The sequence below is a fragment of the Lynx rufus genome, unplaced genomic scaffold (genome assembly GCF_022079265.1).
Source record: "Lynx rufus isolate CCGP_SWC_20201006 ecotype Redwood Valley unplaced genomic scaffold, mLynRuf1.p SCAF_3, whole genome shotgun sequence".
NCBI lineage: Eukaryota > Metazoa > Chordata > Mammalia > Carnivora > Felidae > Lynx > Lynx rufus.
In genome coordinates, this window is record NW_025814845.1 from 153,714,931 (window position 1) to 153,727,872 (window position 12,942).

General features: G+C 42.3%; 1 non-coding gene across 1 annotated transcript; it reads left to right on the plus strand.

The window, feature by feature from the left end:
* The first annotated feature begins 2,347 nt into the window (after window positions 1–2,347).
* On the plus strand, window positions 2,348–2,451 carry LOC124521417 (U6 spliceosomal RNA). Its single transcript, XR_006964512.1, has one exon. It is a non-coding gene; the product is annotated as a U6 spliceosomal RNA (small nuclear RNA).
* Window positions 2,452–12,942: the final 10,491 nt, after the last annotated feature.

A 12,942-nucleotide genomic window follows, 5' to 3' on the forward strand; every position in this document is an offset into this window, starting at 1 on the left:
ACGACCCTGAGATGAAGACCTGAGCTGAGATTGAGTCAGACACCAAAGTGACTGCGCCTCCCAGGCGCTCTTAGAAGTGCTATAATTTTAACATTTGTATTTAGGCCTTCGTCTATCTTGAATTAATTTTTATGAGTAATATGAGCTAGGGGTCAAGATACACTTTTTTCCTTATGATTTCCAATTGTCCTAGCACCATTTTTGAAGAATCTTTCTTTTTCTCGTTGACTTCTTTTGGTTCCTTTGTAAAACAAAACAAAACAAAACAAAACAAAAACATCAGTGGGCTAATTAATGTTGAGCTAATTTCTGACTCTGTTTCTGTTACATTTGTCTGTTCATCTTTGTGACAGTACCATACTATCTTGAATACTAAATCTTCATAGTCATTACTGAAATCAGGCTATGTAAGTCCTCCAAATTGGTTCTTTTTTTTTCAAGAATTTTTTTCTTTTTTGCTATTCTATGTCATTTATATTGCCATATACATTTTAGTATCCACCTTTCAATTTCTATAACAAAGATGTGCAGGAACTTTGAGATTGCATTAACTATAGATCAGTTGGGGTGAATGTCCACTATTGTCTTTCAATCTGTGAACGTGTATATCTCTCCATTTATTCTGGTCTTTTAAAATTTCAGCAACGTTTTGTCATTTTATACATACAGATTTCATACAAATTTTGTTAAAGTTATTCCCAATTATCTTATGTTCTTTCATGCTATTGTGGTATTTTTTTAATTTCCTTTTTCATTTTTTTTTGTAGCTAGTATATAGACAAATGATTGATTTTTATGTATTGCTCTTGTATCCTTTGACCTTGATAAGTTGTTTTTTGGTAAAAGTAAGGTTTGCTTTTTAATAGATTCCTTAGGAATTTCTACATGTACCATTATTTTTTTCGTAGATAGAAACAATTTTCCTTCTTTCCCTGTCTTTATATTTTCTTTTTTTGCCTTATTTACTGGCTAAGATCTCCAGTACAATGTTGAATGCAAGTGGTATGTCCATACCTTTGCCTTGTTCTTGATTTTAGAGAGAAAGCATTTGGTATTTAACATTTAAATATGATGTTAATCGAAAGATTTTCATAAGACAACTTTATCAAAGTTTGAAGTTTCCTTTGATTCCTAAGTCTACTGAGACTTTTAATTAGAAAGCATTGAATTGTTACAATTGTTTTGCATCTGTTGAGATGACCAAATGATTTTTCTCCTTTATTCTTCTGTATAAATGATGAACCATATTAATTGATTTTCAAAGTGTTAAACTACCTAGCATTACTGTGACAAAACCTGCTTGGTCATGATGAATTATCTTTTTTATATATGACTAGATTTGATTTGCTGGTACCCTCATTCAATTTGTTAAGAATTTTTGCATTTATATTCATGAAGATCATTGGTCTATGATTTTATCTTCTTGCACTTTACTCATTCCCTCCTTACCTTTTGAAAGAGTTTGTGCAAGATTGCTATTTATTTTGTAAATGTTTAAAATAAATTTTCTTAGGAAAAGGTTTTTAATTCTGAATTCAGTTTTTAAAATGCACTTAAGACCATGGAGACTTTTCTATTATTTTTGTATTAGCTTCTGTAATTTTTGTCTTTCAAGAAATTTTCTCATTTCACCTAGATTGTTGAATTTGGTAGTATAACTTGGTTCATAATATTACTTTATTATCCTTCACTCTGCAGGATCCATAGTGATGTCCCCTCTTTCATTCCTGATATTGTTAATTTATTTGTTCTTCCTTTGTTTTTCTTGAAAATTTAGTTAAGAGTATATCAGTTTTATTCATATTTTCAAAGAACTAACTTTTGGCTGTGTTAATTTCCTTATCGTTTGTCTTTTTTTTTAATTGATGTTGGCTTTTTTAGTTGTCTCTCTGTATCTTATTCTGTGTTAACGTTTGTTCTCTTTCTAGTTTCTCAAAGCAGAAACATAAGTCAATGATTTAAAAATTGCTTTTCTTTTTTTATATAGTCATTTAAATGTTTATTTTTGAGAGAGAGAGAGAGCATGAGAGCACAAGGGAGGAGCAGAGAGAGGGAAACAGAGGATCTGAAGCAGGCAGATAGTAGAGAGCCCGATGCAGGGCTCAAACTCATGAACCTGTAAGATGATGGTTTCCACCAAAGTCAGACGCTCAACTGAATGAGCCACCCAGGTGCCCCACTTATATAGTCATTTAAGCTCTATTTTATTTTTTTTTCCTAAGAACTACTTTATCTGCATCTGACAAGTTTTGGTATGTTATATTTTCAATACTAGTTAAAAAAAATTTTCTAATTTTCTTTGTGATGTTTTTTCTCTGACCTATATAATTAGAAGTGTGGCATTAAAGTGTTCACTTCAGCAGCACATATACTAAAATTGGAATGACACAGAGATTAGCATGGGCCCTGTGCAAGGATGGCATGCAAATTTGTGAAGCTTCCAGAAAAAGAAAAGAAAAAAGAAAAGAAAGAAAAGAAAGAAAAGAAAAGAAAAAAGAAAGAAAAGAAAAAGTGTGGCATTACAAGCATCTCTTTCACACAGCGTATCATTAGGTCTTACATTTTTTTTTAAGTCTAGTTTGACATTCTCTGCCTTTTAATTTGAGTCTTTACTTCACTTATATATAATGTAATTATTATATAATTTTTTTAAGCCCATATCTTTCTTTTTGGGTTTTTATTTGTCCTGTTTTTTTGTGTTCATTTACTCTTCTTTTCCATCTATTTTTAGCTCAATTAAGTATTTTTAGTATTTCATTTTACCTCTTCTATTTGCTTTTCTGTTCTACCTCTTGGCTTTATTTTTTAGTGGTTGCTGTAAGAGTTACACTATACTTTCTTCCTTATCCTACCTTGAATTAATGTTATTTTTGTTCACATATGATGTAAGAACTTTCCACTTATCTACCTCCCTTTCATTGTGCCACTGTTATCATTCATTTTCCTTTTTTGTATGTAATAACTTCACAATGCACTGTGGTGATTATCATTTTAACAATAAATTTTCTTTTAAGGAAATCAAGAAATAAAAAGAAAAAGTATTTTATATCCTTAAACTTAACACTTATTGTTTCTTTCATTGGGTAAAAGAGTGTTGTGTGTGAAACTTAAGTTTGTAACTGGTATAATCTCCTTTCAGCCTAAAGATATTCCCTTAATATTTCTTTTTTGTGCAGGTGTACTGGTTATAAACCTGCTCAGCTTTGTTTATATGAAAATCTCTTTTACAGTCCGTGTTTGTATGCTTTTACATGTTGACATACTTTTAATATCATATTTAAGAAACTGTTGCTTAACTCACTATTCTAAAATTTTTATATGTTGTTTTTTGATGTTTTATACTTTAGCTTTTACAATTAGGTCTATAATCCATTTTGAGTTAATTTTTGTGTATGTTAAGAGGTAAGGGCCACGATTCATATTTTGTATATCATTATACTATTGTTCCAGTACTGCTTTTTATAAAGATTATTCTTTCTTCATTGAATTGCTTTGGCAATCTTGTTGAAAATCAATAGACAATATATAAGTGGATCTATTTCTGAACTCTCTATTCTGTCCCATTGATCTATGAGTCTATCTCTATACAAATACCACACTATCTTGATTACTATAGCTTTGTACATCTTGAAATCAGGTAGTATGTCTTTCTACTTTCTTCTATTTTTCTAATTTAAAAAAATTAATTTTTTAATGTTTATTCAATTTTTGAGAGAGAGCGAGTGAGCAGGGGAGGGACAGAGAGAGAAGACACAGAATCTGAAGCAGGCTGCAAGCTCCAAACAGTCAGCACAGAGCCTGTTGGGGTATTTGAACCCATGAACTGTGAAATCATGACCTGAGCCAAAGCCAAAGCTGGATGCTCAACTGACTGAGCCACTCAGGCACCCCTACTTTCTTCTTTTTTAAAAAACACAGTTTTGGCTCTGGGGTGCCTGGGTGGCTCAGTTGGGTGAGCATCTGACTCTTGGTTTCAGCTCCGGTCATAATCCCATGGTTTGTAGGTTTCAGCCCTGCATCCGGCTGTGTGCTGACAGTGCAGAGCCTGCTTGGGCTTCTCTCTCTCCCTCTCTGTCTGCCCCTCCCCTGCTCATGCTCTGTCTCTCGCTCTCAACATAAATAAACATTAAAAAAATAGTTTTAAAAAAGTTTGGGCTCTTCTAGGTCCTTTGCATTTCCAAACAAATTTTAGAGTAAGTTTATCTATTTCTTTAAAAATTCCTGATGGGATTTTTTTTATTAGGATTACATTCAATCTATATATCAATATGGAGTAAACTCATATTGTAACAATATTGAGTCTTCTGATCCATGAACATTGTATTTATCTACAGTTATTTAGGTCTTCCTTAAGTTCTCACAGCAATGTGATTTGCTGTTTTCTAAATCTCAGGTCTTTGCCAAATTTTTTACTAAGTATTTCACATTTTTTATATCATTGTATTACAGTTTTTCATTCCAACTTCTAGCTGTGCCTTGCTAGTGTATAGAAATACAATTGATATTTGTTTATTGACCTTGTGTTCTCAATTTTGTTTACTCATTGCTGAGTCATTTTTTTTTTTTTTTTTTTTTTTTTTGGCAAACCCTTAGTATTCTTTACCTAGTCAATCACTGTCCTCAAATAAAGACAGTTTTACTTCTTCCTTTTCAATCTGGCATCTTCTTTTAGGATTGTCAATACATGGTTAACTCAAAGTGGTAAAAGCCTACATACATCCTTGACTCTTTTCTGGTCTTAGGGGAAAACATTAAGCCTTGTATCATTAACAATGATGTTAACTCTAGGTTGTTTGTTTGTTTTAGGATGTTTTATAACAGATTGAGAAAGGCTCAATCTATTCCTAGTGTGTGGTGAGGTTTTTCTAATATATAAATTTTGGATTTTTTCAAATGCTTTTTCTGCATCTATAGAGAGAATCATATTATCTTATTTTCTATTAATGTGGCGAATTATCTTGATTTTGAGTGTTAAAACAACTTGGTATTTCTGAGATAAAACTCATTTTTGATATATTACCTTCATATATATTGTTGGATTCAGTTTGCTAAAATTTTGTTAAGAAATTTCACTTCTAGGGGCGCCTGGGTGGCGCAGTCGGTTAAGCGTCCGACTTCAGCCAGGTCACGATCTCGCGGTCCGTGAGTTCGAGCCCCGCGTCAGGCTCTGGGCTGATGGCTCGGAGCCTGGAGCCTGTTTCCGATTCTGTGTCTCCCTCTCTCTCTGCCCCTCCCCCGTTCATGCTCTGTCTTTCTCTGTCCCAAAAATAAATAAAAACGTTGAAAAAAAATTAAAAAAAGAAAAACTTTAAAATAAAAAAAAAAAAAAAAGAAATTTCACTTCTAGGGGTGCCTAGGTGGCTCAGTCAGTTGAGCCTCTGACTCTTGATTTTGGCTCAGATCATGATCTCAGGGTCATGGGATTGAGCCACCCGTTGGGCTCTATGCTAAGCATGGGAGCCTTCTTAAGATACTTTCTCTCAAAAAAAAAAAAAAAGATTCTCTCTCTCTCTCTCTCTCTTCCTCTGCCCTTCTCCCCTGCTTGTGCTCTCTGTCTCTCTAAAATTAAAAAAAAAATTTTAAAGAAATTTTGCTACTATATTCTAAGGATATTGATCTGTAGTTTTCTTTTCTTATGATTTTCTTTTCCTGTAATATGTATTAGGTTTTGTTATCAAGATAATGCTGGATTCATAGAATGAGTTAGCAAGCGTTCCCTCCTCTTCTATTTTCTGAAAGAGTTTGTATAGAATTTTTCATGTTTCTATTGTTGCCTAATGTCTCCAGGCGTAATTGCATGTAGGGTGCTGTTTAGCATTAAAGATAATGAACATGAATTTATTTTCAAATCATATTCTAGGTCATTCCAAACTTTCTGGCTGACTTCATGTCAGATCTGATTGTGTGGAAAGGAAGTATGACTTAGAATAGATGAAACACAGGTAGTAGACATTTTAATACTTAATAGTTTGTGCCTCACCCCAGAGGATTTAGTTGGGTGCCCATTTTGGACTTAGGGAAAAGACCATTGGGAGTTTGGTGGGCACCTGGCTTCCTTTGTAAAGCCCCCAGCTTTCACAGCAGAGATTATGCTCCTGTCTCTAACCCCTGTATTGCTCTTCCTAATCCCTAATCCTAAATATGTGCCTTGTCACATGTTTAGTGACAAGGCAGCTGGGCCAGAGAAGCCCGGCAGGCCCTGAGATTGGCGCCTTGTTACAGCTGTGTCAATAGCTTGCTCTGAGTCCTTGAACAAATCTGTTTCTGAGGACCTCAGCTTTCTCAGGTGCAAAGCACAGGCCCAAATGAACCCCCAATCCTATCCTTCTGTAAGAAGCACCTCACCATAGCTGGCTTCCGTACATTCTGGGTTCAAATCCGCGTAACTTCTACATGGCCTTGAGTGAATTACTTTACTTTTCTCAGCCTTGTTTTCTGACCTATAAAATGAAAATACTTTCAGTTTGTGAGAATTGGATGAGATACTATACACCGATTTTATTTTATTTTATTAGTTTTTAAATGTTGTATTTATTTTTGGTGAGACAGGGCACAAGCAGGGAAGGGGCAGAGAGCCAGTGGAGGAGAGGGTCTGAAGCGGGTTCTGTGCTGACCGCAGCGGGCCTGATACAGGGCTCGAACTCACAAGCCACGAGATTATGACCTGAGCGAAAGTTCGACGCTCAGTGGACTGAGCCACCCAGGCACCCCGAGATACTGCACACAAATTTTAAAGAACATAGTTTGCTTTCTCTCTTACACCTGTGGTTCTCAAATTTTCTTTGGAGCACCAGAATTCCCTGGGGATTTCTCCCCCCTCACTCCTCCCTGTGCTGCCCCCTCTGTGATTCTGAAGCGGGCAGTGGAAGCCTGCAGCCTGCATTTCTAGGGCCTCCTGGGTGGTTGTCCCTGCTAAGAGCACTGCCCTAACCTCTGTAACATCTCCCACCACATCAAACACAGAGCCTTGCACTTTGAAGTGTGCACAAGAAAATAAAAGGACCGGGTAGGTGATGGCAAGGAAAACAAATAACCTGTGCTTCTGGAGGTCAAGCAATCCCCTGGGAGGCTGCTCAGCGTCCCTCCAGGCCCTCCCCAGCCCCGCCCCAGCGCTGCTGGAAAGGGCTGCGTGATCCCACCGTGTTTGTCAGCTCCCTGCTCGCGTCTCCTCTGGCTCTGTTTTGACAGGTGTGTCCAAGGCTGGCGCAGCACATGTTGCCAGCACAGCCCGGGCCAGGGAGGAGGCACCGGAGGAAGGCGCAGAGGCTCAGCCCAGGCTGGAGGGGCGGTGAAGTGGCCTGGGGAGGAATGGTGGGCAGGCCCAGGGTTTGTAGACATAACCCAGTCCTGTGGCCCCCAGGAAGCCCCCTTGCTGTCTCCTTAGAAGGAAGCCCAGGAGCTCCTTCAAGGCTTTGCAAACCTGGCGGGGAGTAAAACACCTGACGGCAAAGGCCATGATTCTGATCCAGTGATGAGAAATCTCGCAGGTTATCACCTCTTAGTCCGGGTTCAGACTTTAACGCCTCGGCCCTGGCAAGTTCCAGGGGAGCAACCAAGCAGGGCGGGAGGAAGAGCACTTGGTCAGAATTGCAGGATAGAGAAATCCAGCGCATTCCAGGTGACTTCCTGATGGCGTCAAGACCCGGCCACTCTGTTCCCTGGTAGAGGAACCAACGGTCAGAGATGCATGGTGTCAGCCTGCAATCCCACTACAAATGGAGGGCCCAGCGGGGCAGAAGCCTGCCCCGTTGCAGTTCCATGTCCGCAAAGGAATTCTATCATGGAGCCCACCCAGTCATCCCACGTGATGCAGGTGGATCACGGAGTTTTTGCACAGAACAGTGTATCGATTCATGGTGTTTGCTGCAGGCTTTATCGTTCCAACTGCCCTCCCCACCAACACCTGTCGGCTCTCGGGCTTTCCAGAACCTTAAAAGGGTCTGGACATTCTGAAGGGTCACGTTAGTAGCGAGGGCTATTTGATGAGGTGGGAATAGAGAGAGAGACCCGCGGGTACTTTCTGGGGAATGTGCATCAGGAGCCCAATGGTCGTGACCAACGGCAAAGTGGCCTGAGAAGTGGAGTTTACAGCACAACCAGAGATGTGAGAAGTTGAGAGGACCAGGACCTGAGCTCTAGTCCCAGGTGGGTGACAAACTCCTCACCTCTCTCAGCCTTTGCTGTCTCTCTTGGAAAGTAGGCTGAGCCTGGTGATTCACCAGCTCTCTCTTGGCTCTAATGATATAGGGAATATGGCAGTGGGAGCTGCAAGGACTCCCATTCCGACCACTCATCTGCAGTGGGCAGTGGTGACTGCCACTCAAGAAGGTCTGCATCTGTATAATGCACATGATAACGGCTGCTAATCGCCTGACCACCACTGCCAGGTACTGGGGACTGAGCTGTGTCTCCATGAAATCCATGTGCGGAAGCCCTAACCTTCGGTGCAATTGTATCTGGAGAAAAGGTACTAGGAGGTAGCTGAGGTTAAATGAGGTCTCTTAAGGGTGGGGCCCTAATCTGTTAAGACTGTGGCCTTATGAAAAAAGGAAGAGAGTGCTCTCTCTCACTCCCTCTCTCCCCTCCCCTTCTTTCCCTACCCCACACCCTGGACCAGGTGAGGACACAGCCATCTGCAAGCCAGGAAGAGCTGGCATCTTGCTCTGGGACTTCCTAGCCTCTGGAACCCTGAGAGAATTAATTTCTATTGGTTGAGCCACCCAGCCTCTGTTATGGCGGCCTGAGCTGACCAGTGCACCAAGCAATTGGCCAAGTGCACTGTTGAAAAGAAAACCCCAGGGGCGCCTGGGTGGCGCAGTCGGTTAAGCGTCCGACTTCAGCCAGGTCACGATCTCGCGGTCCGTGAGTTCGAGCCCCGCGTCAGGCTCTGGGCTGATGGCTCAGAGCCTGGAGCCTGTTTCCGATTCTGTGTCTCCCTCTCTCTCTGCCCCTCCCCCGTTCATGCTCTGTCTCTCTCTGTCCCAAAAATAAATAAACGTTGAAAAAAAAAATTAAAAAAAAAAAAAAAAAGAAAGAAAAGAAAACCCCAGGCCCAAAATGGTGGTACCTGGGCCAGGCCAGATCATCAGACCTGGGCTTAGTACCTAACCTAATTGCAATTTCAGTCTCCCCCAGAAATGTAAATCTTAATCTGTCAGTCGGGAATTTTCTGATAACAGCAATGAGGTAATCTGTGGACCTGGGCCCTCTCCATCCCCCAAAGGAAGATGAGGTAATCTGTGTAATAAAACCCTTTGCCCTTCCCACTAGGGGAAGGTGATTTTGCCTGAAATAATCCTTTCTTTTGCTTATAATTTTTCTGCCCTACCCTCATTCCTCCAAAAACTTTCCATTTTGGGGTGCTTGGGTGGCTCAGTCGGTTAAGCATCTGACTCTTGATTTTGGCTCAGGTCACGATCTCACGGTTCATGAGACAGAGCCCCCCTTGGGCTCTGTGCTGACAGTGCGGAGCCTGCTTGGGATTCTCTCTCTCTTGTTCTCCTCTACTCATGCTCTGGGTCTCAAAATAAATAAATAAACATTAAAAAAAATAAAAACAAGGGGCTCCTGGATGGCTCAGTTGGTTGAGCGTCTGACTCTTGATTTCAGCTCAGGTCATGATCCTGGGGTCACGGGATCGAGCCCCACATCAGGCTCTGTGCTGAGCACAGAGCCTGCTTAAGACTGTCTCTCTTCTCTCTCTTTCTCTCCCCCTCTGCCCCTGCTCATGTTCTCTCTTTCTCTAAAATAAATAGAATGAAAAAAATAAATAAAAATTAAAAAATAAAAATAAAACAAAATTTTCCATGTTGTACAACTCCTTACAGCGTCCCTCTCTTCGCTAGATGGGGTACTGCCCGATTCAGTGAATCACTTGATAAAGCCAACTAGATCTTCAAATTTCATCAGCTGAATTTTTTTTTTTTTTATATAGTATCCTTACTTAATCCCCTCAACGACCTCAGGAGGTAGGTGCAATTGTAATCCCCATTTTACAGGGACGGAAACAGAAGCATAGAGAGGGTAACTTGCCCAAGGCTGTTTTAATAGAGGTACATCTAAAAACTCATTATCTATGTGACTTTGGGAAGCTAATCTCTCCAAACCTCCGCTTCCCCATCCGTAAAGGGGGAATAATAATAGTATATATGGATACAATAGCTGCATTACAAGTTGTAGTGAGGACTAGATGTGTGAATATATGTAAAGTGTTGGGTCACCTGGTTCGCTCAGTCAGAGGAGCGGGTAACTCTTGATCTCGGGGTTGTGAGTTCAAGCCCCACGTTGGGTGCAGAGATTATTAATAAATAAGTAAATAAATGAACTTAAATTTTTTAAAATATATGTAGAATGCTTAGAATGGTATTCTGTTGCATAAATCCCCCACTGGTGTCTGCTATTATTGTTGCTATGATTCTCCTTATTCCTTTATTGCCAACCACAGATTTATGGCCAGCTTCGCTCAGAGCCAGTCTGGCTCTTCTGCCTCTAATTTGACCACAAGACTCTCTCCCTGTGTGGTCCCAGCCCACTGGATCAAGGTGGATCCTGGACAGACCCCCAGGGTTGGCAGTTCAATTGCTATCCTAGGGTTGGGAATGAGCAATCAAAGGACAGGGTCCTTGTGGGGGAGAGCAGTAACCCAGTTAAGCTGAGCTTTATGCACACAGAAGATGATGGTCAGGAGAAAGGGGACAGAGGGGAGCAGAGAGGAGAGGTCAGTGGCCACTGAGAGAAGGTAAGAGACCAGTCACCCTCGGCAGTGAAGACAGAAGCCTGAGAGGCTGGCAGCCTCCCACGGGTAGCAAGCCCAAGACCCGGCTGTTCTTCAGCATCTGTAGCTCTGATTTTGCCTGCTGTGCCTATTTCATAAATACTCTCTCTCTTCCTTCCTCGGTAGGGCTTGAGAGGACTTCCCTGACCAGGGAAGGTGGAGGTATGCACCTGCGGGGGGCGGTGACAGCACAGGTGGGCTCAGGTGCGTGCCTCACCCTCACCTGCGAATCAAGCTGAACTTCACCCTCCAAATCGCACAGCCGGGGATGCTGGTGGCCAACAGTCTAGGACACATGAGTTTTCTTACGTCTTTATTCTTACGTTATTGAGTCACTAGGTTTTTGTTGTTATTTATTTTGAGAGAGAGAGTATGTGCACGCATGAGTGGAGGAGGGGCAGAGAGAGGGAGAGAGAGAGAGAATCCCAAGCAGGCTCTGCACGGTAAGTGCAGAGCCTGACACGGGGCTCAAACTCACGAACTGTGAGATCGTGATGTGAGCCGAAACCAAGAGTCAGACGCTTAAGCAACTGAGTCACCCAGGTGCCTCATCTGTGTCTAATTTATAAATTAAACGCTATCATCGGTATGTATATTTGGAAAAGAGGCAGAATACGTATGGGGTTCAGTACTATCTGTGGTTTCAGGCATCTAATGGGGGTCTTGGAACCCCTCACAGATAATGGGAGACTATTGTATAGCCTCTTGGTTTTGTTTCTGTGGAGAAACCTTACTAACACGCAACACTTCCCCCTCCCTTCCAAAAAACAAAATCGAAACAGGGCATAGGACTTGTACTGGGCTGTGTTTTAGTAGCAAGTGAACATACTATGCTACCATAGACCGAATATTTGTGTCTCCCCCAAATTTATGTGTTGAAATCCTAACCTCCGCTGTGATGGAATTAGGAGGTGGGGTCTTTGGAAGGTGTTTAGGTCTTGAGGGTGGAGCCCTCATGAATGGGATTAGTGCCTTTAGAAAAGTGACCCCAGCGAGCTCCCTCTCCCCTCCTGCCATGTGAGGGCACAGTGAGCAGATGGCCATCTATGAACCAGGAAGCAGGGCCTCACCAGGCCCTAAGTCTGCTGGCACCTTGATCGTGGACTTTCAGCCTCCAGAACTGGGAGAAATAAATGTCTGCCGTTTGTAAGTCACCAGTCTGTGGTATCCGGTTAGAATAGCCAAAATGGACTAAGACATGTGCTTTCAAAGCCAGCCCCCGAGGGCAGAGCTCCCTCCTACACTCTGGCTTCCTGGAGCAGACCTGGCTGATTCACAGGGGACCCAGCTGTCCTCTGTTTCCTGTGGATCCTGGAGAGGCAGGCTTTCGGGGGCAGATCTGGCCCGATCTCTTTCTGCTTTTCGGTTTTATCTGCAGAACAGGGAGGGTGAAGGTGTCACTCAGATTGTCTAGGGCTCCGTTTAGCCTGTTGCAAGAATAATAGAACTCACCTTGTTTCTCATTGGGTTCCTGCTCTTTATGGGTGGTTCCCTCACATGCGCTTGGTCTCTGGCCCCCAGAGGACCGCTGTGAATTCCTGCCACAGCTCTGTGTCTCTAGATTGAGGGGCAGGGGGTTAGGGCCAAACTCTACAGTGAATATCTAGGGGACCCTTCGTCCACCGGTTCCCCTTCAAAGTCCAAGTGAGGCAGAGCCCCTTCAGGCATTATGCCCCTGGTTGGGCAAAAAGGACCAGAAGACACCTCCCTCCTGGAAACAGCTCTTTACTGACTCAGTAATACTATATCGCATGATATCATATATAGACAGAATTACATGGCATTGGGGGGGGGCAGGTGGGAGTGCAAACCAGTTGCACATATTACAGGAAGGGAGGTGGCATTAAGGCTTTTGGAATGAGGACAGAGGCTATTCTCTGAGTCAGGATGGGGAGGGGACAGCTCCAGGCCCCCAGCCCAGGAGTGGTCGGGATCTGCCGAACACCAAGGTAAGGCAGCTTTACCACAAGTTTAGCCTGTGGGCGGGCTTCACCCTGCTGGGGGAGCTTCCAGGGCTCCTTTCTGCCCTTGTGCACAGGAAGTTGGAGGTGACGAGGGATGGTGTCCTAGCGAGTCTCTTGTGGATGTTTGGGCCCTTCCCTCCTCGTCCAGCCTTCCCGCCCAAGCAGAGAGGCCTCGGGCCATTCTGAGTCAGGGCAGGGTAAGGT